Source organism: Alligator mississippiensis, chromosome 10, assembly GCF_030867095.1.
Source record: "Alligator mississippiensis isolate rAllMis1 chromosome 10, rAllMis1, whole genome shotgun sequence".
NCBI classification, from domain to species: domain Eukaryota; kingdom Metazoa; phylum Chordata; order Crocodylia; family Alligatoridae; genus Alligator; species Alligator mississippiensis.
The window spans coordinates 24,395,989-24,423,765 of NC_081833.1; the positions used below are offsets into that span (position 1 = coordinate 24,395,989).

Here is a 27,777-nt window from a genome sequence, read left to right on the forward strand (position 1 = left end):
TCTCACCAGTAATTCACCTGTATTTGCTTGTTTTTCGCTTGTGTTTACCTATTTCAGTTTATTCACTTACATGTGCCAGGTGTGAAGCCTCTGAGGGGACATAATCTTCTAACCTTTATTTAATAATAATCTCTCTCTATATGTATCTGTATAACTATTGTATATTGGAAATATGTTTATTAATATTGCTTGTATTTAAATATTGAATATAATAAATTTGTACATAGTTAAGTCATCCCTTGTCCTGGCCTGACTCTATAGGGAAAAGAAGGAACTGGCCAGTACTTACAGATCCCTCTCATAGCACTCCTGCCTGGCCAACATTTCCCTACCATTCGAGGAGGGAACACTTATCCTGGTACACCTGGGCTACATTTTGGGGGCTTGTGTAGGATTTGTTGGCAGGTGGTTTGGCCTTGTAAGTGCTGTGCATTCCTATAGAGAATCAGAAAAGGAAGACATGTCAAAGCCTGGTAGTCCACAGGTGTCAGGGGGAGAGGATACACAGGAATCCTCTGGGCCCAGAGGAGCAGCAGCCCTACCCAGTGTCACCTCAGAGTACGTCACAGCCTTATGGGAAATAATAAGGGAAGTGGCAAGCTCCTTGAATGACCAAGCCACCTATAAAATCTTGAGGACCTTTTCAAGAAACCTTCCAGTCCCTGCGGGAGAGGAAGATTTTGAATCATGGGCTGCCCATACACAGGAGACTGTTGATTTGGGCAATACCTGATGAAGGAAAGCGTCAGCGCCTGCTACAAGTGCTGTGAGAGCCTGCATTCAGGATCTTTTGGATGGTCAAACTTCAAAACTCCAAGGTGCCTCCAAACCCTGCAGGATGTGTTTGGATGACCTTCACAATGAGGAGGAACCTACTATGAGTTACTTAGCACCTTTCAGAATAAGGGTGAGACTGCTTCCTCATCCTGCTTTACCTGGAACAAGTGCTCCAACGTGTAGTGGTGCAAGGGGCTCTTAGTGTGGCAGAGGCCAACCACATGAGACTCTGACAGGTTTCAACAGGGGCTCATTACAGCTTGGTCCTTATTCAGGATTTAAATCTAGCTGGAAAGGACAACCCCTGGGGTTCAGTCAGCTCATGAAGGAGGTGAGGGAGGAGGAGGAGATCTATCAGCTATGTGAAACTATGTGGGTCTTGGAGGACCACCCCGTTCGGAGGGGGTCCATTAGCTGGGTTTTGGTGGTGGCCCCTCAGGAGGGACCCCCCTTGAGGCTGAGGAAGAGTCCTCACCACCAGTCGATCCTAGTGGCCGCATTCTCCAGAGCTCCTAGGATACAACCTAAATCCAATCTGAATGCCTTGGGCCAGACTAAGGTACAGGCCTGCTCCAAGGTCTCTGGTTTTTGTTATAGGTGTGGGGAATATGGTCACATGGCAAAAGAGTGCACTGGACCTGAAAATCCAGATCTGGTTTTTCAGCAACTGAAGGCCCATGGGGGTTGGGAAATGTGGGAGGACTGAGTGAGGGAGTTGGCTTTGCCCCGGGCCCTGTCAGACTCCTGAGTATTATCCCTAGCTGCAATACCCAAAGGATTGATAGGGCCTAGGATTGATAGGGCCTAGAGCAGAGGTACCAGTGATGGTGAATGGTCACCAGTGTACAGCCATCCTGGATAGTGGGTCGCAGTTGACTATTCTTTTGAGTCTTTTTATAAAACATGTTTCCAGCATCTACCATTGTCCCCTCTTTCTGGTTTGGATTTGTGTGGTCTGAGCCAGGATCAGTACCTTTATCATAGTAGCATAGTAGCTAGGGTCAGAAGGGACCTAAACAGATCATCAAGTCCGACCCCCTGCCTTGGGCAGGAACGAATGCTGGGGCCTTATCACGAGTATGTTAGAATTTGAATTACATTCCTTGTTACTGTAGCTAGAATAAATAAACAAGTGGCAACTATTGCTTTCGTATGTTCCAATCCCAGGTGAAGGTAGGGAACTTCCCTCCTTATTGGAACCAATTCCAGCATATTCCAGGTATTGGTCCAATAATGCTGGTGGCAGGTGGGTCTGGGCTACCAAAAGCAGCTGAAAATGCATGCTTTTTGCTCCAAGGACTATAAGAGGTGAGAGAAAAGGAATACAAGACAGGGATCCCAGATTTTGGGGGCCCTGCATTATTCAGGGATGACCCCTCAGAAGGTCCAATGGGCCCTACCCATCATGTGCACATGGAAGAATGGACCCCCATCCATGGGGCCGGTGGTGATAAAGACTTCCCCAGGGAAGGAAGGTCCCTGAGCGCTGAGGTCCCTGATGGGTTGTTTGAACCTGAGATTCTGAGTAAAAAGCAGGCCACCATTGTAGTTGTTAACCCCACCTTAAGGGATGTGGTGGTGCACCCCGAGCAGAAGGTAGCTGCAGTCTGTGAGGCTGAAATGGTGGCCATTACCACAAAGCCCAATTTTCCACCTATAGATCCAAGCAGGTTTTTCTTTGGGGACTCCCCTGCACTGGAGTCATGGAAAGTCCAGCTGTGCCAGAAACTGCAGGGTCAAACCAACATCTTCTCCCTACACGAGTGGAACATAGGGGAGGCTAAAGGTATGGAGCACCAGATTCAGCTTAACAACCTGTGCCCTTTTCATGAAAGAGATGGCAGAGATGGGTGAAGTTCCATGCCACCTCAGGAACTTCTGGACTACAAGATTATCACTGAATCCAAGAGCCCCTATACCTTGCCCATTGTTATAGTGTGTAAGAAAAATGGGAAATTGTGGATGTGTATAGACTATCATGTATTGAATGCCAGCACAGTTGTAGACCAATATACAATTCCCCAGGTGTAGGAGGCACTGGATTTCTATGGGATTTAAATGGCTGTCCGTGCTGGATCTCAGGAGTGAATACTACCAGATCCCATTGAGGGAGGCTGATAAGGATAAGACAGCTTTCATCTATCCTCTGAGGTTCTTCCAATTTGAACACATGCTCCAAGGAATTTCAGGTGGTCTGGCTACTTTCCAACAGTTAATGGAAAAAATAGTTGGGGATATGCATCTGACCCAGGTGCTGGTCTACCTGGACAATGTTATTGAATTTGGTAGAACCCTGGAAGAGCATGACAAATGACTCCTACATGTGCTGGACCGGCTTGAGGCTGCAGGGCTTAAACTGGCTATAGACAAATGCAAGTTCTGTCAGGCCTCACTCAAATATGTAGGGTACATAGTATCCCAAGATGGGGTCAGCATGGACCCCGAGAAGGCAAAAGCTGTGACCACCTGGCCATGGCCCACCAACTACAGACAGCTGAAGAGGTTCCTGGGGTTCGCTGGGTTCTTCCACAGGTTCATACAAGACTACACCACCATCACCTGGCCCTTGAATCACCTCACCCGGGGCTACCAAAAGGGGAAAGTCCTCCTGTAATAAGGGAGTTCATGGCCAGTCTGCCTGGGACAGGGGTGTGTGTAGTCCCACAGAACCCTTCAGGCCATGGTGGGATTCTCAATGCGAAACTGCCTTCCTAGAAGCCTTCAGGCGCCTCATGAATGTGCCCGTGCTGGCATACCAGAGCTGAATCACTAGTTCATACTGTACACCGATGCCAGTTTATTGGGGCTTGGAGCTGTGTTTTACCAGATATATAAGGGGCAGCAACGCCCCATTGCTTATGCCAACCGAAGCTTGGTACCTAGCGAGACCCAGTACCTGGCCCACAAATTAGAGTTTTTGGCCCTTAAATGGGCTGTCACTGAGAAGTTTAAAGATTATCTGTATGGCACCACCATTCAGGTATGGCCTGATAACAATCCGCTGACATACATGTTGACTAGTGTGAAATTGGATGTAACCAGGGACCGGTGGGTTGCTGCTCTAGTGGATTATTCTTTTAGTTTGTGCCATAGTGCCGGGCAGAAGAACATAGACGCAGATGCTCTGTCCTGATTGACCTTCCCTGCTCCCCAGGATGTATTGAAACCTCAGGTGGTCCAAGCCCTCTGTGACTTGCCTGTTCAAGACTTTTTCACAGAAGGGATGAATGCTGCCTATGTGGCTGAAGTATTGGGAGTACCTCCTGAGGGGATCCCACAGACTTGGGTAAATTATACTGCACTGACCGCTTTGGTGTTACCTCAGATAACTGCTGCAGAGTAGTGGGCTGCTCAGGAGCGCGACCCTGATATCCACGAGGTGCTGTGGGCTAAGCAAAGAGGGACCCATCCACCCACTGCCACCCAGCAGGTCACCCCCACAGCCCGTCTCCTGCTGAAAGAATTGGAGGGGCTGAAGCTTCTCAATGGAGTCTTACATTATGAGGTGCAAAATGTGAAAGGGAAGGAGGTATTACAATTGGTTCTCCCCAAGGAGCAGCAAGCACTGGTGCTTTGAGCCGTACATGATGACTTTGGACATCTGGGTGCAGAATGCACCTTAACTCTGGCTTGAGAGTGATTCTATTGGCCACGGATGGCTGAGGACATAAAGAACAAGTGCCTCAAGTGTGAGCATTGTGTGAAGCGCAAGACCCTACCCAAGCGCATTGCATATTTGCACACTATACAAAGCTCGCAGCTGCTGGAGATGATTTGCATGGACTTTCCGTCTATTGATGGGAAAGGAAACCAAAATGGCAGTGTCCTTGTAATAACCAATGATTTCATATGATATGCCGAGGCCTTTGCCACTCATGATCAAACAGCTAAGACTGTGGCAAAGGTGCTGTGGGAAAAATATTTCTTTCTTTGGACTATCTGCCTGGATATACTCTGACCAGGGGAGAGCTTTTGATAGCAAGCTGCTCAGGGAAGTGTTGACTGTGGCTGGAATTAAGAAGTGTCATACCACCCCATACCACCTGCAGGGGGACCCGCAGCTGGAGCAGTTTAATCGCACCCTGTTAAATATGTTAGGCACCCTCTTTCAAGAGCAAAAGGTCTCCTAGAATCAGCACCTGACCTGTTTGGTGCATGCATATAATCCCACATGAAACAATGCCACGGGGCTCAGCCCCTATCTTCTGATGTTTGGAAGGCAACCCCAAATACCTATATATCTATGTTTCAGGGTAGAGAAAGCATATACGCAGCACATAACCCATGATCAGTAAACTGAAGGATTGTCTGAGGTGGGCCAGCCATCTGAGGGGGGCACAGAAGGGAATTGGTGAAGATTTATTCACCAAGGCTCCCCCAGGGGTTACAAGAAATAATGGCCACAAGCTAGCAGAGAGCAGATTTAGACTGGACATTAGGAAGAACTTCTTCACAGTTAGAGTGGCCAAGGTCTGGAACGGGCTCCCAAGGGAGGTGGTGCTCTCCCCTACCCTGGGGGTCTTCAAGAGGAGGTTAGACGAGTATCTAGCTGGGGTCATCTAGACCCAGCACTCTTTCCTGCCTATGCAGGGGGTCGGACTCGATGATCTATTGAGGTCCCTTCCGACCCTAACATCTATGAATCTATGAATCTGGCAGGGGATCTGGTGGGTCAAAATCAGCAGCGCTGATAAGAAAAACTACGACGCTCATGTTTGGGAGTAGGGATTAAGCCTAGTGGACAGGGTGCTACTGAGGCACAAGGCTGGAACCCCCAGGGCACATGACAGTGCACAGGGCCACCAGGGCCCAAACACAGTGCAGGCAATGCTGCACAGAGGGCCTGGGATTGGGCTGAGGCCCAGTGCCACACAAGGCAGCCTAGCCCTCTGACCCCCTAGCAGAAGGCAGAGCCCATGATGCATGGGGAGGGTGCACAGGGCCTCCAGGAAGGACCCAGGAAGGTCCATGAAGGATCCAGGAGCCCTAGGGCCTCACAAGTGGAGGGTCCTGCATGCTAAAAGACAAGAACCAACCATCCAAGGCCATGGAGTTGTGAGTTGCTGGGGGAAAAGGCCCCACAGGGGAGGGACAATCTCCATATCTAGCAGGGGGGTGGAGCCATGGGATAGCTCCCCCTGATGTTTAGAGGGTCTCTGGAGGTGTGAGAGTCCAAAAGGGGTACTTGGGTTTTCCACACTAATCCCTGGAACCTACCACACTTTTGGGAACCCTTAATCAGATCAGTTTTATAACTGGTGCATGTGCCTCAAATTTTGTAAACCAGCGCCCTACGTTTTGTTAACCACACTGTGATTGGTTAGTTATTTGATTCATATACATAGATGCCCTATAGGAATCCTTGTCAATAAGCTCACCAGTAGTTCACCTGTACTTACCTGTTGTTTACCTATTTCAGTTTATTCACTTACCTGTGCTGTGTGAAGCCTCTGTGGGGGCATAGCCTTTATTTAACAATAATCTCTCTCTCTCTCTAACTATTGTACATTGGAAATATGTTTATTAATATTGCTTGTATTTAAATCTTGTATGTAATAAATTTGTACATAGTTAAATCATCCCTTGTCCTGGCCTGGCTCTATAGGGAAAAGAGGGAACTGGCCAGTACTTTCAGATCCCACTTCCAGCACTCCTGCCTGGCCGACATTTCCCTACCATTCAAGGAGGGAGCACTTATCCTGGTGCACGTGGGCTACATAGTCAAAAAGCCCAAGGCTGATTTGATTCAGTCTTTGCAGGTTAGTCTAAGATGCTGAGATTAAGTTGAAATGGAAGTGAATAGACATTGAAGAAATGCAGTCACATACCTGCAGTGGCTCAGGCCAGAAGCTGGGGGTGCTAAAGCACAGCTCTCTGGCATGTAGCCAGTATGGGATGTGTGTTTGCTTCTTTTTCCTGCTGCCCCTGAGGTCTCTGGGATTTGAAGTCCAGACTCACAGCAGCAGGATTATGCAGTGTTACTCATCACTTCCTTTTCCTGCTTCTAGGTGCTTCTGGGATTTGTAGTCCACAGTTGCAGCCCGCAGTAAGTTTGAGCAGGGGAAGGAGTGTTTAACCCTCCCCTCCCTGGCCCCAGACCCCAGCCAGGGTTTGCCTGGGGGTGGGAGCAGTCCCATCCACCCCCTTTGCAGACTGGACAGCATCCTCAACTGGGTATGCCCCCTGTTTGTCAACCAGACCTCAGTGCTACAGCTAGGGAGCAGAGGGGTGGGGCCAGCCCTGCTTTCTGGAGCAGACAGCCCAGCCCAGGGCTGCAAAACATGCTGAGGGACTGTGATTTAACTTGAACCAGGAAGGGAAGGGATGTGGGACAGAAGTTTCATAAAGTGGTTTAACCCAATTCAACCAGGTTTATCTTAAATCAGTTGAAAACTGATTGAAACTGTTTCATTTTGAAACTGGTTTGTATGAGCATCTGAGCACTGAGCTTCTGTTCTGTTACAGGTTTAAACCAGTTTCTGATCACTTAAACCAGTTTATGTGTAACTTTTGTCCCTAGCCCAGGTGATGACTTGGCAGGAGAGGGGATAGAAAACACTGTCTCTTGCCACAGCTATATCATTCTGGTGGCAGCTGGAAATCACCTTTGCAAGCCTGTATGGCAGCTGCCTCGGGTCCCCTGCTGAATTATTACACCTCTGTTAAAGAAAAAAAAGTCCACAAGGAACAGTAGGGCCTTGCAACTGAATGCCTCTAATTCGGAGGGAGGTAGAAATTGAAATACTTAGTTACCATTACAGAAATCCCAATCAAAAGTGTGTAACAGAGCAGAAAAGAGCTTGGTCTGGAAAGGTACCAGCAGAGCTGGTCTTTGGAAAAATACCACCCTGGGCAAATTTGTATTTTGCTCCTCCGTCACCTCCCCCCCCCACCCCAGCCCTGGTCCTCCTGCAGTGCCCCCACCCAAGTCACTAGCATGGCTGCCTTGCCACAGAGGGGATCCATCCAGTGGGCTGGGGACTGGGCAGGGACCATCAGCTGCAGCCCCATGGAACAGAAGTGAAGGGAACAGGAGACTGCAGTGAGCAGCTTGTGAATACTGACACATGGGCTTCAGTGCTCTGCAGCCACCATGAGGCACCTCCAGGGCCCAGCTCACCCCTGTGTATGGAATACTGGGCAGCCTGCCCTGCTCTGCCCACCCCACCACCCCTCCCCCCAGCTCTGGCATTGCATGGGGCTCCAAGCAATGCCCCGGGCCAGCACTGCTAACTGCTGCTTGCAGCGCCCATGTGTGTGTGTGGTACTCCCCCCAGTCACAACACTGGGTACACCCCTGACCAAGTTACCCACCCCTAAGGCCAGCTCTAGATAACAGCAATGTTTTAAAACCAATTGAAACAAGAGGGGACTTCTCCAGTGGCTGTTTAAGAGGTGTGGGAGACATGAACACTGCATGCCTCCGAAGGGTGGGTGGGCACAAGCTCCCACAGGCAGTGGTGGTGGTGTCAGAGGCAGGAGCATGGCAGTGGTGAGTGGGGAGCTCCCACAGGCGGCCACAGCAGTGTTGGCGGCAGGGGATGGCAAGCGACCACCCGCAGACACCACTGGCAGTGTTGGGGACCACTCGCAGATGCCGCCAGTGGTGTCAGCGGCAAGGGAGGGGGGCTGGCAAGCAGTGACCACCTGCAAGCACTGCTGGCAATGTTGGTGGCGCTTTTTGCAGGGGGTGCAATGCCAGTCTCAGGGTGTGTATGTGCACCCTTTCGCATCGCCAATGGTTGACATGTAGTGGGGGTTGGCAAAGGGGGTAAGAGACAATATTGACCTGAATCAGGGTGAGGAGGGGGAATGCGCATCTGTTTTATCAGAGGACATAAAGCTATCTTTCCCTTCTCCCTCTAATTCCCACTTCCTTTAACCACTGGGTTCAAGATAAGATGTTCCCAATAAGGCAGGTTGGGTCCCTTTTGCTAGTAAAGAATTGTACTGCAACTTGAGTAATGTGGGCTCTGCTACAGATGCCTTGTGTGACTTGAGAGTGACCTGCTCACTCTGTGCCTGTTTCCCTAGCTGTAAAATGGTAATAATCCTTCATTTTTTTGCTACCATTTCTATGGCTTGTACATTCAAACCCTTTGGGATAAGGACATTCTCTTACTGTGTGCATGTTTAGTGTCTAATGCAGTGGGCCACAGGTCATGTTTATAGCCTTCACTAAGTTATTTTCCAGTACTGACAAAGATATAGTAATGTGCTGACCTAGAGGAAAATCATGTTCTGAGTTCAATATGTGTCTGTTGGGTCCATTCAGATCGCTTTACATTTGGGCCAGATTGCATACTTTATTTAAAGCAGGGGTCACTACTCTAGGGCTGAACTCCAGTCGATATTGAGCCCTACGAGGAAGCACAATTCCTCCTGTAGCTCCAGAGTTTATTGGTGGAACATACGGGATACCCCACAATGTAAGCTGATATGCAATATAGTCTACCTTGTGTGCCTAGCCAGCTTTGCTGCCTGGGTTGGTGGAGAGGCCAAAGCCATGGCTCTCCTTCCAGTCTGCTCTTCTGAGTCAGTTGTTCTTCATGGGAGAAGTCTCCCTATAGAGTCTGTGTTTGTACCTTTTCTTTATTCTGAGATTCAAATGGAGGAGCAGAGTTCTTGATCCCATCTTCCCCTGTACATTCATGCAAGGGTTGGGCACAATCTGGTCGCTAATGTTTATAGCCATACCTCACTGTTCGTGACTTTATCACCCACTGTTTGTTAGCATCCTGTCAAGCAGAACTGACAATTTCAGCCACTTATGTGAGTACAAAACAAACCTTCCTCTTCTCTAACTCCACCAATCTCTTCCCTTCCTTCCACCCCTGGGGCACATTAAATGTTTTGGCCTAATGAAGCTCTCTGATCTTAAATCAGTACAATCTCAGTGACCTTCCATGGCAGTAGGGAATATTAAAAGCCTTATTCAGCTGGCAGAGTCTCCCTGTCTCTCTTTCGGGTTAATAGTTAAAAATTCATGGTTGTTTTTTCAAAACCTAAATTGCTTTAGCCTTTGCAAATTATTCCCTTTTCAATTCAAAATCAAACCTTTGTCTAGACTCAATAGACGCTTAGCTGATGGCTCTGGCAGGCTAAGAAACCCTGGGTTTATTCAGCACACACACTCTCTACCCCCAAACTCACTTATCCTAATTCCAAATGGTATTTTTTTCAGCAGTTTAGAGTGTTTAGCTAAGTGGGTTAAGAGCCTTAGATGTTACTTGGCTCTCTGCAGAGTGTTTCTTTTTTAGCTATGCCAATTTCTTTAACAAATTTGCTTCATTGTGTGGCCCATTTGATCCTCATATCTGGAACTGCATGTGAATCCTGATCCATCCAGGAGTGTTCTGTAAGGCTGCCACACTACTGCTAGGGGGAAACACAAAATTCTTAGTTTGGAGAAGAATCCAAAACACTCTGATGCTTATTCCCAGAAGAAACTTTGCCTCACTTGGGGGAAAGGAGTGGGGAGGAGGAGAATGTAAACGATGATTAAATAAATGTCACTTCTTCAGTGCCATGCATCCCTTGAACAGTTCTAACTGGGAAGAATGGCTATTCCAGATAAAGCATCCACACAGTGGTTCTTAAAATACAGTCTTTGATAAAGTTCCCTGGTTCTGCAGGGGACAGAAAAGTTTAGGACCAAATATTGCATGTTTTTTTCAAAAGAATTCAGCACCTACAGATTCTGAATGTATTTGTTTAGGTGGCTAGCTGAGAGTTTTGAAAACTCAGATCTTTGCCAGGATCTGCTGCCATAGAAGTTATGATGAATGAAGATATTAACTTGACTATTATTATTTCATTATAAAAGTAGTTTATGTTTTAGATTTTGTGTCCAGATACATGGGTTTAAACTTTGAATGTTACAACCAAACCATTTATTAGCTAGAGACATCCAAAAATAGGTTAAAAGTGCAGGCTCAGATTCCAGTGAACTGCCGTTTTTTAACTCCTTCTAATTCATCTTTCTTCCTAGATTTATTAGGAACTATCAAAAACACTCAGGGTCTGGTTCAGCTTTACACTATGGCCCCCTTTACAGGCAATGTGAAGTGTTACATCCACTTTAAGTCTCTTACACTTCCAGGGTTATCAAAGAGACTTGGTATAAATGAAAATCAAACCTCTAGAATTTAGTAGTAAATTTTGTAAATTTACCGATATATATATGCAATAATTTCCTTACATTATGAAGAGGTGAAGTGCTGCTATAATTCCAAATCTCAATGCAATCTTGATTAGAAGGCAACACCAGGTATTTGCATATTGTGGTTGTCATTGTGTCTCCTCTTAGTTGAAGGTGGTGGTATTGGGGTGACAGGCCTGAAAATAGGAAGCTGGGTACACACAAAGGTCAGTGTGCTGCGACAACCTCCTCTGCATTTCCTTATGACCTGTAAACCAGCCCACTGCTACTGTCATTGCTCTTGCCTTATGTGTTTTTCTGACACACTGGCATGTTGTCAAAATGTATTCAAAATGGTTCTACTTCTGACTTTTACTTGTCTCATGGTTCCTGCCAGTCAGCAGCCCATTAACTAGCATGTTATTTTGTACCAAGCACCACTTGAGAGCATCCTTAGAACACATCCTAGGGCAGCAGTGCTTCTTGTAAAGCTTTTGACTGTGGAGCAGCTGATGGGACATTCATGTCTCATATACACACCACAAGTCCAGCTCAGCATAGCTGAGCTTTTACAATTAACACCACAGTATGTATGCAGTCAGTATGCTGCACAACATTAGCATTCTTCACTTGTACATCTATAATAGTAACTAAAATAGTAATAATATTCGGCATATATATAACTATTTTCATATTCAAAGCATGGTAACACTAATTCTGATGCTGTCCCTGTGAAGTAAATAAGTAAGCATTATTTGTTTCACAATTAATGGGGATAATGGGGAACTAATGTAGAAAGATTGAGAAGAGTTTACCCACAGTCACACAGCATACCTGACTACACAATGTTGATCCCTCTCTGACAGTCTCTTCAGTTGTTATCATAGTAAACCTATAGTTATAAGTATTGTCCTTTTCACATGGAAGGTGCATTACCCTGGGGAATAGATTTGTGTAAAACAAATGCTGTGGATTATTTTACTTTAAGGCTGGAAGCGGACAGCTGTTTCATGATTACTGATAATCAATTATGGCTAGAAATAACCACATGTTAAAATATGCAATCATACATCAAATGTAAACAGACATGGCATGTGGGATTTACTAGTGGTTTGTGATTGGACTGAAATCAAATTTCTATACCCTTCACAAATAGTCTATTGTGGTAAATATTCATTTTATTTTGTTTTAAAGGCACAGGAATGGAAAACAGCATGCCTGATGAGCTACAAACCAACTGCTTCCAGCATGGGCTCACTGCATCAGCAACAACCTTGTGCCCTCATTATCAATAGTACATATGTGGTAGTGAGGAGGGCTTTAAACTAGGTTCACTGGTGGATGGAGACCAAAGCCCTGAGGTAAGTGGGAAAGTGGGAGACCTGGAGGAAGAACAAGGGGGCAACAGGGGATGTGTTATCTTATATCCTGAAAAAACAGAGCAATTGACTACTTACCTTAGGTGCCTGTACACAAATGCACAGAGCATGGGAACCAAGGAGGAAGAATTGGAAGTCCTTGCACAGTCATGGAGCTATGATATGATTGGAATAAAAGAGGCTTGGAAGGAGCTGTCATGCTTGGAGCACTGTCATGGATGGGTACAAACTGTTCAGGAAGGACAGGCAGGGGAGAAGAGGAGGAGGAGTTGCACTTTATGTAAAAGAGCCATGTGATTGCTCAGAGCTCCAGTATGAAACTGGAAATAGGCCTATTGAGAGTCTCTGGGGAGAGCAATGCAGGTGATGTTGTGATACGTGTCTGCTGTAGACCACCAGACCAGGACGAAGTGGTGGATGAGGCTTTCTCCAGCCAGCTAATGGAAGTTTCCCAATCACAGGCCCTGGTTCTCATGGGGGACTTCAATCACCCTAACATCTGCTGGGAGGGCAATATAGCAGTGCACAGGCCATCTAGGAAGTTTTTGGAGAGTGCTGGGGACAACTGCCTGGTGCAAGTGCTGGAGCGGCCAACTAGGGGCCATGCTCTTCCTGACCTGGTGCTCACAAACAGGGAAGAATTGGTGGAGAATGAAGTAGTGGATGGCAACTTGGGCAGCAGTGACCATAAGATGATTGAGTTCAGGATTCTGAGGAAAGAAAGGGTGGAGAGCAGCAGAGTAAGGACCCTGGACTTCAGAAAAGCAGACTTTGACTTGCTTAGGGAACTCATGGGCAGGATACCCTGGGAAGCCAGACTGAGGGAGAGAAGAGTCTAACACAGCTGGCTATACTTTAAAGAAGCCTTACTGGGAGCGCAGGAACAAACCATCCTGATGTGCAGGAAGACTAGCAAGTATGTCAGAAGATCAGCTTGGCTTAGCAGGGAAATCTTTGGTAAACTAAGTCACAGAAAAGAAGATTATAAGAAGTGGAAACTTGGACAAATACATTGGGAGGAGTATAAGAGCATTGCTTGGGCATGCAGGGATAAAGTCAGGAGGGTCAAAACGCAATTGGAGTTGGTGCTAGGAAGGGACATGAAGGGTAACAAGAAGGGTTTCTGCAAGTATGTTGGTAGCAAGAGGAGAATCCCTTACTGAAATGGGGGAGGCAACCTTGTGACAGAGGATGCAGATAAGACTGAAGTACTCAATCCCTTCTTTGCCTCAGTCTTCATGGCAAGGTCAGCTCTCAGACTACTGCACCAGGCAGCAAAGTTTGGAGAAGAAGTGAGCAGCCAACAGTGGTGAAAGAACAGGGTAGGGACTATTTATAAAAGCTGGACATATACAAGTCCATGGGGCCAGATGGTGTGCACCCAAGGGTGCTAAGGGAGTTGGCTGATGAGATTGCAGAGCCATTGGCCATTATCTTTGAAAACTCATGGCAATCAGGAGTAGTCCCAGATGACTGGAAAAGGGCAAACATAGTGTCCATATTTAAGAAAGGGAAGAAGGAGGATCCAGGGAACTACAGACCAGCCAGCCTCACCTCATTCCCTGGAAAAATCATGGAGCAGATCCTCAAGGAATCCATTTCTAAGCATTTGGAGGAGAAAAGAAGGTGATTAGGAACGGTCAGCATGGATTCACCAAGGGCAAGTCATGCCTGACCAACCTGATTGCCTTCTATGATGAGGTGACTTGCTCTGTGGATGTGGGGAGACCAGTGGATGTAATATACCTTGATTTCAGCAAGGCTTTTGATACAGTCTCCCACAACCTTCTTGCAGATAAGCTAAGGAAGTATGGGCTGGATGAATGGACTGTAAGGTGGATAGAAAACTGGCTGGAACATTGGGCTTAGAGAGTAGTAATCAATGGCTTGAAGTCTAGTTGCCAACTGGTATCAAGTGGAGTGCCCCAGGGGTTGATCCTGGGGATGGTTTTGTTCAATGTCTTCATCAATGACCTGGAAGATGGTATAGAGCTGGAGGGTAGGGCCAGGATTCAGAGTGACTGTGACAAATTGGAGGATTAGACCAAAAGAAATATCATGAGGTTCAACAAGGACCAAAGCCCTGCACTTAGGATGGAACATCCCATGCAGTAGTACAGGCTGGGGGCTGACTGGCTGGGCGGCAACTCTGCAGAAAAGGATCTGGGGGTTACAGTGGACAATAGCTGAATATGAGCCAACAGTGTGCCCTTGTTGCCAAGAAGTCTAATGGCATACTGGGTTGCATTAGTAGGAGCGTTGCCAGCAGGTCAAGGGAAGTGGTTATTCCCCTCTATTCAGCAGTGGTTAGGCCATATCTGGAGTAGTGTGTTCACTTTTGGGGCCCCCACTACAGCAAGGATGTGGATAAATTGGAACAGGTCCAGCGGAGGGCAACAAAAATGGTGAGAGGGCTGGGGGACAAGACTTACGAGGAAAGACTGAGAAAACTTTCTTGTCTAGAGACGAGAAGAGTGGGAGGTGACTTAATAGCAGCCTTTAACTATGTGAAGGGGGGATTATAAGAGGATGGAGCTAGACTGTTCTTAGTGGTTGCAGATGAAAGAACAAGGAGCAACAGTCTCAAGTTGCAGCAAGTGAAATTTAGGTTAGATATTAGAAATAATTTTCATACTAAGAGGGTAGACAAAGCTTTGGCTGGGATGATCTAGTTGGGGATGGTCCTGCATTGAGCAGGGAGTTGGACTAGATGACTTCCTGAGGTCCCTTCCAACCCTAATTTTCTATGATTCTATGGATACAGAACTTCCTGATAATGTGCACAGGCATTTGCTCTCCCAGGAGAAACTTGCCTGGGAGTGATTTAACCCTGGTTGTTCCCAAGTTATTTTTCTTCTAGATTAGCCATCTTACTCTGGGTAGAAACATCCTGAACATCTGTTCTGTACACTTGTGGTTTCTCCTGGGACAGCAGTGATTCTCTCAGAAGAAAGTGAATGTTTGTACATGACCCAGCACTGGTCCTACCATACAACTAGTGCACACCTATGTAAACTCACTGAGCCAGTTTGGCACCTTAGCATGATATTATTGCTAACCTCAGGCATTTAAAAACTGGGTTAACATATGGCTGGGTTTTCCTGGACATGTCCTCTTTTTTGGCCCCCTGTCCTCCTGGCTGGGAGGGTTTTTAAAATGCAAGTGATTGTCTGGGTTTTTGTTCTGCCTCTGCATTTCCCAGGCACTTCCATCTTGGCTGCTTGGGGCTGGGAGCAGCTGGGCAAAGTGATTGGCTGTCAGGGGATTATGTGCTCTGTGCGCAGGCCCTGGAAGCTTGTAAAAGAGACACAATGACAGAGAGAGTGTATGTGCATGTGCACACATATGCACTGCATGGGCAGCAGAACTGTGGGGGCAGGGGCTGCAGGTCAGGAGTGAGGGGCACTGGCAGGGCTAGGGGCTGTGGGTTGGGAGTGAGAGACAGCAGCAGGGCTGGGGATGCTGTGGCTTAGGAATGAGGAGCAAAGGCAGGGCACAGGTATATCACTGCCCCCAATCATATTCCCCTCTCCATATTCCTCTTCCCCCCCCCTCCCCCCAACCACAGGTGTCCTGTTTTTTAATACTGGAAATATGGTAACCCTATAATCAAGACCCACGAGTCAGTCTCTCCAAAACCATAAGATTAACTTAAAAATAATGTGTATATATTACACGCATGTATTTATATATAAAGAACTTGTGGGTATGTATAAACATTGGGATTTCTTTATATTTGCCTTCTGACTTCTGAGATTTTCAAGTTTGTTTTAAGGATTCATCTTAAATTATCGAGAGTTAGAAACTTTTTAATTAAGGTTGACATTCTTATGTAATCATATGACTTGGGGAACTGACACTTTAAGAAATAGACACAGTAAAATCACAAAAGTTGCTACATTGGTATTCCAATAGCAGTATATGACATCAGGCAAGGAATATTGCAATTTAGTGGTATGACATGAGGTAAGTATTTAGGAGGATGCTGGTAAAATTGACATTTTAGTGGTGACCACAAACCTTTAATGACATGATTTGGCTGTAACAGAGATGTCATTTGTACTAGCCTTGTAAGGGCTTGTTTTCACTGCAAAGTTAATTTTCATTGTTCCTCAAGTGTTGCACCTCACTTGAGCCACATCCACACCCCAAACCCCTTAATTTATTTGTGGTTGTGCTTTTCTATCCAGTTGGCTTGTCAGAGAGGCTAAAGTTTAAGTTAATACAACCTACCAGCTCCTTGCACAACCACTGTAGTGGTGATGCAGCTCTACTCAAATACCTTTGATCATGCAGCATCTTCTCACAATTCCCTCTGTGTGCCTGAAAGGTCAGAAGTTGTCCCACAATTCAACAAGAAAGAATCTATACATGGGCTCAGTTTACTGTGGTTTAAAAACCTAGGAAATGTGCCACAGATGCTGCTCTCATTCAAGCCAGGCTAACTTGAGTGAAGCAAGTTGATTACAAATAAATAGCATGAAAAATGCAGGAAGATATTCTTTTAAAAATCTCTTTTGCCTTAGTGACTTAATTCTATTGAAGGCTACATAGTTCTTTTAAAAAGGCATATTCTCTTCCCTTAAGGGAGTTTTATGGCTCCAGGGCTCTATATTTGGTTAATCATGGAGACAGAAGGGGCAAACTTTAAGATACAAATTCTGACATAAAAGTAAAGGGGTGAATTCTTCTGATGACATGATACTGGCCTGAGTAAACCATCGAAAGCTGCTTGTGAGTCAGAGCTCAAGTAAATGGCAGCACAATTAAGTTAATGTGAGAATCAGCTGGGAAACACTGGATGTGGAGGAGCTGGGAGCTGCAAGGCAGAGGTTAGTGGGGATGCTGCTAACACCCAGCTGTTACCGCTTACCCTGCTGGGCAAGCCCTTTTCTTGTTTAGGCAAATGGAAATGATTTCATTATTTGTTTGTCCCCTGTCCTAATGCCCTTTATTTTTAAGCCTGCATAATGCAAGCCACATCCTCTGGGGAACTTAACAAGGGTCTAAGTGGCACCAACACTCCCTGTTAACAATGGGCTTTTGTTGTTCACACTTTTCCTATCAGAGTGTCCAGGAGGAATGTCCTTCACTTCGGAGACTATATTGTGATGGTATGACCTCAGAGAGGGGTGGGGAGAGGAAGGGAGGGTTCAGGTGTATCTTTAACTTACTTGAATAACTGTTTTCTAGCTCTGTTTTCTTCTCACCAGGATCTTTAATAACTCCTCTGAGGGGGGCTGCCTCTGTGCTATAAATACAGCCACGTTATCACTTGGCTGTATTGTGTGCCAGTGCTAATTTTCTGTCCTGGGTTTGAACTTGTTGATTCCTGCAGACGGTGTCAGGAAATGTTGGGTGGGAAAGGATTAAAGAGGCTATTGATGTGACTCGGACTCTCAGGCCAGGAAGGCTGGATCTATCATATCATCTCAGATCTAGGTGCTTTGGTGTTGATGTCCAGCTCTGACTTTCCTTGCAGAGGTGCTTTGGTCGCATCTCGACTCCCCCTTCCCCCCGCCTTCCCTCACCAGCACACTGACTCCTGTACTCCAGGCTGGAGTCTCCAAGGAGGAAGTAGGCCCTGTAGGCGAGTTTCCTGGTATTATGCCATTTTAACAACCTCTCTCTTGATTTAGGTGTTGCAGGCTGGCTAAGAATATTACTTGACACTTGAAAGGGACCTTTATTGTTTTCGTAATTTGTGAAGAATTGCTTTTTTTTTTTTCAAACTTTTCTTTGTAGGATCAGACTGGAGCCGTGTTATTGTTGTTATATTTAGATCTGAGACTATATTAAGTCCTCTGGCTGTCTGCCCTAGCGCTTTCACTTCTTAAAACAGGAAGATAGGCCTTGGCCTACTTGTGCTTGTATGCTTAAAATGGGTGAGAAGCTGACTTTTTACACCACTGGGAAATAAATATAAAAGCACCCAGCGTGTATGTATGCGATTGCGACTAAAGAAGAAAATGTCAAAGGCACGAACTGGAATCAGGCCCTTAATTCCTGCCGCCTTTAAACCGGAAGAAGGTTCCCAACTGGCCTTTATGAAAACCTCATCTTAGTACGTCTCTGTCTATCAAATTACAGGTTTGCCTGTAAATCTGCAAAAATAGCTGATTCAGCAATGTAATCTTATTGTGACAGACTTTGAAAAGCTGTTGCATATATATTAGAGTGAAGACTGTAATGGTCAGAACAACTGGTGGCTTATAGCATGGTTACCAGAGCTAACCGCCCTTTGCTAAACTGCTGAATGATTTCAGTACCAGAATTCTTTTTTCAAAGCTTTGCTGGAGTGTCTTGTTAAAGAGGCCACCACTTGTCCACTCTTAATTGTTTCATCTAGCAGTCCTACAAAATAAAAAACAGCACATTAGGAAGAAAGGATGGCTTTGTGTTTAAGGTATAGGCTTTGGAGTCTGGGCTTCTGCTTTCTATTTCTGGCTCTGCTGATGACTTGCCAGATGACACTGAACAAGTCATTAAGGGTATGTCTTCATTGCATAGTTAACCCAGACAATTTAGAGCTGATTATGACACTAACCTAGCTGTGAGCCTTCTTATAGCAACTTCATACCCATATTAATGTTCTTGCTTTTGCTCATTGTCCTTTGTGCCAAGATTAGGGTTACCATGCATCCAGGTTTTCCTGGACATGTCCTGTTTTTGGGTCCTCCCATCTCTGTTTAAGTGGTTTTTAAAAATATGATCCAGGATTTTGTTCATCTCAGCTTTGACATTTTTCCTGGTTTGCCCTAGCAGGGAGCTACTTGGGGCTGGGGGGAGGGTGACTGGAGGCAGGGTGCACACCACATGGCTAGTATGCAGCCAGGCAGGGGGTGAGAGCAGCCCCAGTAGCTAGATACAGGTAAGTCTGTGTGGGGCGGGGGGCAGAGGGCCAGGGTTTGGGGACTGTCTGGGGTGGGGTGTGTGTGGCAGGGGTGTGTAGAGGGGCTGGGTGTGTGTGTGGTAGGGGTGCCTGCTGGTGCTGGGGGAAGGTGTTCAGTAGTCCAGCAGTCTTCAGGTCGGAAGTGGGGGGCAGCAGTGGGGGTAATGGGGGGCTGTGGCTTGGGAGTGAGGGGCGATAGAATGGGCAGGGGCAGGGCATCAGCATATCACTGCCTCCCACAATCATATACCTCCACCCCCCTGCATGACAGGTGTCCTCTTTTTTGGAACTGGAAATATGGTAACTCTAGCCAAGATGCTCTAGGATTTTTTCCTGGTCTCTTGTTGGAGAAATTTACTGTCCTTCAGGGAAAACTGCAGGAAGGCTTTGGAGTTTTATTACCAGCATTTGAGTAATCTCTCCTGCAATTCCACTGAAAAGTAGGTGGGTTCTGGCTTAAATTAAGAGAGCCTGAGTTCTAACCTAAATTACTCAGCCTTTTAATTGAGGCTTAAAGGATCTCTGAACCAAATACTTGTGGTGTGTGAATGAGAGAGAGGGTTTGGGATGAAGCATAGGTAAGAGGAAAGCTCTTTTGACTTTGCCCTGAGAACTGGAAGCCTGTGTGTTCACTTGCATAATGTACAGAAAATCCAGTCCAGATTCAGCTCTTAAGAGTCAGTTTTCTAAGCTGTAGTGCCTTTCATGTAGGTCACTATAATCTACCATGGATTTTATGGCTAATTGCCTATCCAAGCTTCATGCAGGAACATTTGGCTAGGTATGTTACACTTAACACTCACTAAGTGCACAAAAAGTACTTTTAAAGTTGTAACAGAGCAAATATTCGTGGTGCTTAAAGGGCTTTAAAAATGCTGCATTTCACTCTAGGGTGGCAGACACATGTGCAGCTCCCAGCTGGAACTCAGAATGAATTCTACAAAGCATTCTGAGTTACAACATTACCCCAGACCAAACAGAAGTTCACTGTTGGCTGGTGGGGAATATAGCTGGGGCTGGGGGTTTTCAGCCAGTTTCCTACAGTAATGGGTATGGCTCTCTGCCACTGCTTGCTGTCTTTAGAATGGGAGGGGGGAAAATAGTGGATGGAGATTGTTCTTCAGGTTTTCCATCCAGTGCTGAAGGGTGGGGTGGGTGAATTGGAGCCCTCCTACTGTGGGGGTGGGGCTCCAATACCCCTGCTCCACTCTCCTGAGGGGCAGGGGGCTGAAAATCCCAGACTGAACTCCCTCTATTCCCTTTCCCTCCTCCCATTCTGAAAACAACAGCAGGCTGAAAGCTCTGCAGACACGTTACAAAAGATGCTACATTTTGAAATGGGCCACATGTAGGCGGTACACGCGGGTGCACATTCACCCCCTGCATATGGTGGTGCACCCCCGGCAAAAAGGCTGCTGGCAGCATCTAAGGGCAGTCCATAATCGCATCTGGCCGCTGCTGCTGCTGCCAGTAGTGCCTGCAGGTGGTCACTGACCCTTGGTCAGTGCTCGCTACCGCCGCCCCCCACCTCCCTCCCACTGCTGACAGTGCTGGCAGCATCTGCGAGAGCTCCCTGCTCACCATCGCTGGGCTCCTACTGCCGCTGTTGTGCTCCGGCAGCTGGCGCCGCTGCAGCTGTGCCCCCCCCCCCCCCAGCTGCTGGGGGCACACGCTGTTCATGTTTTGAAACATCCTTATCTGATACCTCATGCAGTGATGGGTCAGATTTTCATCTGAGTGGCCATTTTTGAAGTTGTCTGTAGCTGTGCACTTGTGTTTGGTCACAGCTATGTGCTACTTTTTGAGGCCAGATCAGGTGAAAATTGTCACTTCTGTCTGCCCCTTAATTTAAGACTTGAGGGATGTGCAATCAGACTGAAGTGCTTTAGGTTAGAATGCCTTTTAAACATCTGTGCCACATTCATCACGTGTTAAGCTAGGTCTCATTTGCTGGCATCCCAGGGGCCCTGTGCAGGGAGGCAGGCTCTCTTTGGGCAGAACCTTTCTGCTCTGCCTGTGCTGGGCCAACCTTGCCCCCTTGGCTGCGACTTACCTGAGTCAGTGACAGCCTCTGATCCTGGCAAGCTGTGAGTCACAGCCTGGCTGGAGGGGGAGGGCATGAGAAGGGGGGTTTCTGTCCCCAAGCTGCTGGCCCGATGGTGCACTGCAGCCTAGCTGGGGGGCTCCTTTCCCCCAGCTGCAGGCAGCAGCAATGCGAGTTCTCTGCACCACTTTTTGCTGCACCAGGAACTCTACTGGGGGAACAGTGGAGGGGGGAAGGGGTGGAAAAGAAAACCCCCTGCCATAGGGAGACCTAGCACAGTCCCTGAGACTCCAGCAAGCAAGTTGCAGGGGCTTGTCTGGTAGGGGGACTCCTTTCCCATTGCTTGGGGTGCACAGGGCTCCTGGATAACTGGAGCAAGAGGCTGGCCATGCTCCCAACCTCCCCACTGGGGGCCTCTCTGGGGAGGCATCCTGGGGCTGGCCTCCCCCAGTGCCACTGCTGTGCCCTGAGCATGCCTCATCTGCATGTGTGGTGCGCATTGAGCTGTTTGTGCAGGTGGAGGGGTGCCCAAGCCACTATGCCCTGCTGCTGCTGATCCTCCTTGTGCCCTGGGCACACCTATGCTCCTGGTTTGGGACTCTGAGCTATGACAGCCCAAGGGGCAAGCCCAGGCTGCCCCACAACCTCTGCTGTTGTCTGGAGTGCTACCTGTGGCAGCATTACATGTCCCTGCTCTCTGTTGCTGAGGAGGACATCAGTGCCTTCTTTAGGGTGTAAGAGGTCTGTGCCTGCCCAACTGTGGGGATATAGGCTACTGAATAAAGTTTTGAACTGTGTTCCACTTCTCTGCATGCTCTGTGTGTGTACTGGGGGGGAGGGACCCAGGGCCAGGGGAATGCAGGCAGATTGGGTGGGGATGGGAGCCAGGGGAGGGGTGGGGACTGGGGTGGGGAGGCTCCCCCTGTGCAGGACTTACCACATGTTCGGGGATGGTGTGGCTAGTGCCTCAGCATGGGCCTCCCTGTTGGTGATGGCATCTGGCTGCACCTAACATCTGTAGCCCATGGTGTGCTGTGGGCTGGTGCCCTGCCAGGCTCCACCCCCCCCCAGAGGTGCTGGTGCTGCTGGTGACTGGCGATGACATGGCTGACCACTCCTCATGGCAGAGTCTAGGGCTATGCAGTGGCCAAGGCAACCATAGGCCAGGGCTCCCCAAGCTGCTAGTGGACATAGCAGCTGGGTAGCTGGGTGAGGTGGGGTGCTGAGCACCTGACAGCCCCTTCTCTGGTAGTGGATGGGTCATTTTTGACCTGGAGGGATGTGGGCAGTGGGGTCCCCCAGGGCTCGGTCCTTGGACCTGCCCTGTTCAACATCTTCATCAGTGACTTGGACAAGGGGGTAAAAAGCACCCTATTCAAGTTTGCTGACTACACGAAGATGTCGGGGGATGTGGGCACGCTAGAAGGGAGGAATAGGCTGCAATTGGACCTAGACATGTTACAGGGGTGGGCAGATGAGAACAGGATGGGTTTCAACACTGACAAGTGCAGGATACTGCACCTGGGGATGAAGAACCAGCAGCATACCTACAGGCTGAGGAACTCCCTTCTCATCAGTACAGAGGCAGAAAAGGATCTGGAGTCATTACTGATGCCAAAAAGGACATGGGCCAACAATGTGGGGATGCGGTCAGTAAGGCCAAGCACACCTTGTCATGCATCCATAGATGCATCTCAAGCAGGTCCAAGGAGGTGATCCTCCCCCTCTACGCGACACTGGTCAGGTCGCAGTTGGAGTACTATGTCCAGATTTGGGCGCCGCACTTCTGAAGGGATGTGGACAGCATTGAGAGGGTCCAAAGGAGGACCACTCGCATGGTCAGGGGGCAGCAGGGCAGGGCCTACGAGGAGAGGCTAAGGGACCTGAACCTGTTCAGCCTTCACAAGAGAAGGCTGAGGCGGGATCTAGTGGCCATTTACAAACTAGTCAGAGGGGACCAACAGGTATTGGGAGAGTCCCTGTTTCCCTGAGCGCTCCCAGGAGTGACTAGAAATAATGGTCACAAGCTGGCAGAGGGTAGATTCAGACTAGACATCAGGAGGTGCTACTTCACTGTCAGGGCAGCTAGGATCTGGAACTAACTTCCAAGAGAAGTGGTGCTGGCTCCTCCCCTGGGCACCTTTAAGAGGAGGTTAGAATAACACCTCGCTGGGGTCGTTTGACCCCAGTACTTTTTCTGGGGTTGGACTTGATGATCTGCTCAGGTCCCTTCCAACCCTACCAACTATGAAACTAGGTCACTTCTGCTGGTAAAAACTGCAGGGTTGGAGCCTAGGTCCCAGGGTGCCAAAATGTTGGTCAGCTGTTGCATAAAGGGCATGGTCTAGTGGTCGTTCACAGCCACCCACTGTGCCTGCAAGGCCTTGATCTTTATGCAGCGCTGCCATGCCAACCAGGAGTGCCCTCACTCCCACATCCTGAGGCCTGACAGAACCTCATAAATGTTGGTGTTTGAGTGCCTGCTCTGCGTGAACTGCCTCTGGGCTTCTGTACCACTAAAAGGTCCCTAATTTTCTCCAGGCTCCAGTTGGGGCCTGAGGTGGAAGGCATGAGCATGGGCATGTGCACATGGGTGGGGCCAGACCTTGACGGGAAGGATGTGGATGACATCATGTCCCATGCCAACTCTCTGGGTCCCCACATGGCTGTCCTAGTGTTGCTGGCCCTGGGCAGCTGCCAGCAGCGCCCAGCGCAGGGGCACAACAGAGGACTGGAAGCTGCATGGCTGCGGCAATGCCCTACAGCACCTACGGTGACAGGGCAGGGTGCTGGGGGTGAGCAGCAGGGAGCTGGCGCTGGCCCTGCTGCCAGAGGCAGCCAGCAAGCAGTGCTGACCAGGTATCAGGGCTGGCCGGGGGTGCAGCAGGCTGCAGCCCCTTTCAACACCGACCTGTCCCAAAGGGGGTGCCCTGGCACTTGTGTAGCCCTGCAGTGGCCGGGCAGCAGCTCTGGCTCGCAGGCAGAGGCAGCCTTCAGTGCTCCTGTGGAGTGCACAGACTCCTTTAGGATCCTGGTGTATGTTCCTCAGGGCACAAAATGTTTGCAGGCTTTTATAGCATGCAGCTAGGGGCTGCCACAGAGGCAGCTCAGGCCTGGGGCAGGAGAGGCTCCCAGCCAAGAGCCTTGGTGCTGGGCTCAGGCCAGCCCCCAAGTGGCTGGGTAGACCCAGCACTAAACTTAGTGCTGCGTCATGTCTACGCGTACTTTACTACGCATTAATTAATCACAACTACATTTGATACCTGCATTTGAAGGTATCAAATTTAGTCATGATTAGCCAGTTTTACTGTGCAGTAAGGGTGTGCACATGTAGACACATGCCCGTACTGCACAGTAAATTCAGCTAAGTTGCATCAACGCATTTCGTGTAGACGTGCCCAGTGAGTTACAATTTTTGGATGCAGCAAGTAATATGGACTGGGTCTGATCCTCCTCTTACATGATTTTTAAGATTGATTGGAACTTTGTAGATTTTAGTGCAATTGCTTCTAATTTCCAGTACATTAAGACAGATCAAAATCAGGTTCCATTAACTCCAAGAAAGAAGGCTGACTCTTTCCCTGTCCAACACTTTCTCCAGGGCAGCCTGGCTACTAGTGCACCACATCACATGCTTGGGATCAGTACAGTACTCCTGTCTATCATGTTACACACCTGCTTTCCTATGCAATAAATTTCAGTCCTCACAAGAAATGCGCTGCATCATATGCCTTCTGTGCTGGAAAAAGTCACTAAACTCAGGTCTGGGAGCATTTTTGAAGGACAGAAGCAAAGTTGAAAGTGTACATATATTTTTCAAACTGGGCAAAAGATTAGGGGAGGATTTACAGTTTGCCATTCTTTGCAGGGAAGAAGGTATAATGTAATAGGACTGATTCTGACCTCAGGTGGGACAGGAGGGTGAAAGGGAAATATTGGATCACATAGAAAGGTTTGATCATTCACAAAATGCTTTAGCAGTCCTGCCAGCTCTTTTGATTTCATCAGGAATACCACAATATTTGGTGTGGGGTTTTTTATTTTTTTACTCCAAATTCCTGTACACCTGATTACATTAGAACTTTAAGCACAATTTCCAAACCTTCTTGCCTAAAATTAGAGTCCTAAATTCATATCCAGGTATCCTAATTTCTAAAATGACAGTTTCCAAAGGAAGTCATTGGAAGGTGAGAGTACCCAGCAGCCTGGAGAATAAATGACACTTTATTTAGATTCCAAAATATGATGTGTAACTTTAGAGAACTGAATTTGAAAATTCAAAACCTTAGTAGTTTTGCTTTTAAAGGGTAAGGCCTAGTTTTCATATTTGAGAAGAAAACCTTGAAAATATGGATGCCAAAGGCTTAAGACCCATGATGAAAATAGAAAGAACCCTAAATATTTTCAAGTTTTTTTTTATCTCATGATTTTTAAAGAAAATCTTATAATTTTTGGAGCCTGCCCTGTGATTTTGGAGCACCTGGCACTGGCAGTCTGGCTTTGGTGCAATAAGCTATGTTTATAGTCACTTCTTGCTGGGGACTGAGGTTGAGTGCAAGCAAATTGTGGGGGTGGGCTGGGGACTAGACTCCCCTCTAACTTTGACCCCTCCCTCTCCCCTTCCCCATGCCATCTCTGTAGCTAATCCTTTCCATCAGCAGACAGCTAGGAGCCAGCAGCCCATTGAAAGGGGAACCAAGCTGAGGACAGGCTGCTGAGAGGAGCAGAAAAATTGTTCCTTCGAGGACTCTATAGATTTTTTTTTCTTGTTTAAAAGCATTCTTGCTCTGACAGGGGTGGGGGGATAGTGGGGGGATGGACACAAACTGTGATAAAAATACCTCTGTGCTCCACCAATGGTCTCTCTGCCTTTTCATAATTCAGGAGTCTGTCAATCACAGCCGGCAAAGACATTCAAGCTAACAAGGAAGGGTGTTTGTGCACTGAGGGACGAGGGGCCCACAAGACAGAGCCCGCTCCCCCCACTGTCAACTATATTGTTGACTGTCCTAGCTCTCAGGGGAGAGCTGCAAGCTGCCAGGCAGTCGAAGAGTGGGCTGGCATGGGAAGAGCAAACACATTATGTCATTAGCATCAGTAACAGGCATGGCTGGACCTTGAATGGCTCTGGTTCTGGCTAGGGATGCAGCACAGGTCTGGGTGCCAATTAAAAATGCAGGAGACTTTGCAGCACCAGAACTGCGACATGTAGTCACAATAAAGGTCTGTGTAGTCCTATTGTAGCCTGAGGCCAGTACCAGTTGCCTCCGAGAAGGGGGAAAGGAACTCCTTGTGGGTAAGTGGTAGTGAAATGGAAGAAAATCCACCTTCAGTTTTTGTCTGACTTATGCAAAATCTGCTTAGAAATTTGTCAAGGCCAGCCTCTTTACCATATTTCAACTTTTCTTCCTCTGCTGTCAGCTGGAAGCAGAAACACTGTGTTTCTGGTATATACGAGTAAAGCTTGTTGACCTGTAAGGCCCTAACAGCATGGACCCTGCATTCCCAAAGGACCACCTTTTCCCTCGTGCCCCATCATGATCCCTGAAGTCAGATTTAGGAACAAGGGATAAGGAAGGTTCTTGTGTTTTCTGGACTGTTTTCTCACCTCTAGTCAGTAGAGATGAACACTTGATCAGCATGGGAGCCTCAGATTTAAAGATGAAACTGGTACTTCACCTTGTGGGAGAGACAAGCTAGGGGGAGAAAGTTTTTAGGTGGTTTTAAAGTGAAATTCAGGAACAGCTCCAGGGACCAGGCACCTGCCTTCCCCAAAGAAAAAACATCTGAATTTATTGCACCCATTACTTATTTTTTTTTAAAAAAACCCTGAACCCCTTTCTATCCCCCATCCCGACCCAGCAGACTCAGTTCCAGAAGGAGACCCCAGTCCTTAAACAGAATTGTTACTGGGGTATCTTCATGCTCTTCTGTTTTTTTCAAGTCAGAATCAGGGTGGAGATGGTTTTCTGTATTAGTTCATTTGGTGTGAAGTGTGCATTCTCCCTGACTGTGTAATTAACACTGAGGAACCCTAAAGAGAATGTAGAAGGAAGACCTGATCAGCCAAGGCCTCAGGTGGAAGAATAAAGAAAGGGGGTCAGGGGAAGACAGGGAGAGAGGGGGACAGGCAGCCTCTGAGGTGGGCATCCTCCAATGCCTCAACTACACGGTGGGCTTAGAATTGTTTTGACACAACCAGTGTTGGAATTGCATAGGATTTGGGGGACAATTGCTCCAGTGCAGTCAGAGTCTACAGGTCTCAAGTCTCTTTTTCCAAAGAGGAAACTCTTTGGTTGAGACATCCTCTTAGCCAAAATTTCAGTGCTGTCCAACAGGCTGCTCCAAAGTCTTGATATTGTTTAGAGTAAAATGCTATATGGAATATAGTCATCATTTTGAACTAAAGCACTTATCTTTCAAAGGCAGTGAAGTCCTGTGGCTAGACCAATGGACTACGGCTCCTGTATCTGTGTTCTCTGCTCAGCTTCTGTCTTTGACCTCCTCTGTGATTTTTAAGTAAGTGACTTCCTTTCTTTATGTT

The 27,777-nt window shown here is 47.6% G+C and overlaps 1 long non-coding RNA gene across 1 annotated transcript in view; it reads left to right on the top strand.

Moving 5' to 3' along the window:
• The window catches only part of LOC109284680 (uncharacterized), a 421,234-nt gene that overhangs the window by 154,897 nt on the left and 238,560 nt on the right, over positions 1-27,777 (top strand). The window contains exon 3 of the long non-coding RNA XR_002092233.2: positions 12,113-12,279. This is a non-coding gene — a long non-coding RNA (uncharacterized LOC109284680). The remainder of the gene's footprint in view (positions 1-12,112; positions 12,280-27,777) is intronic.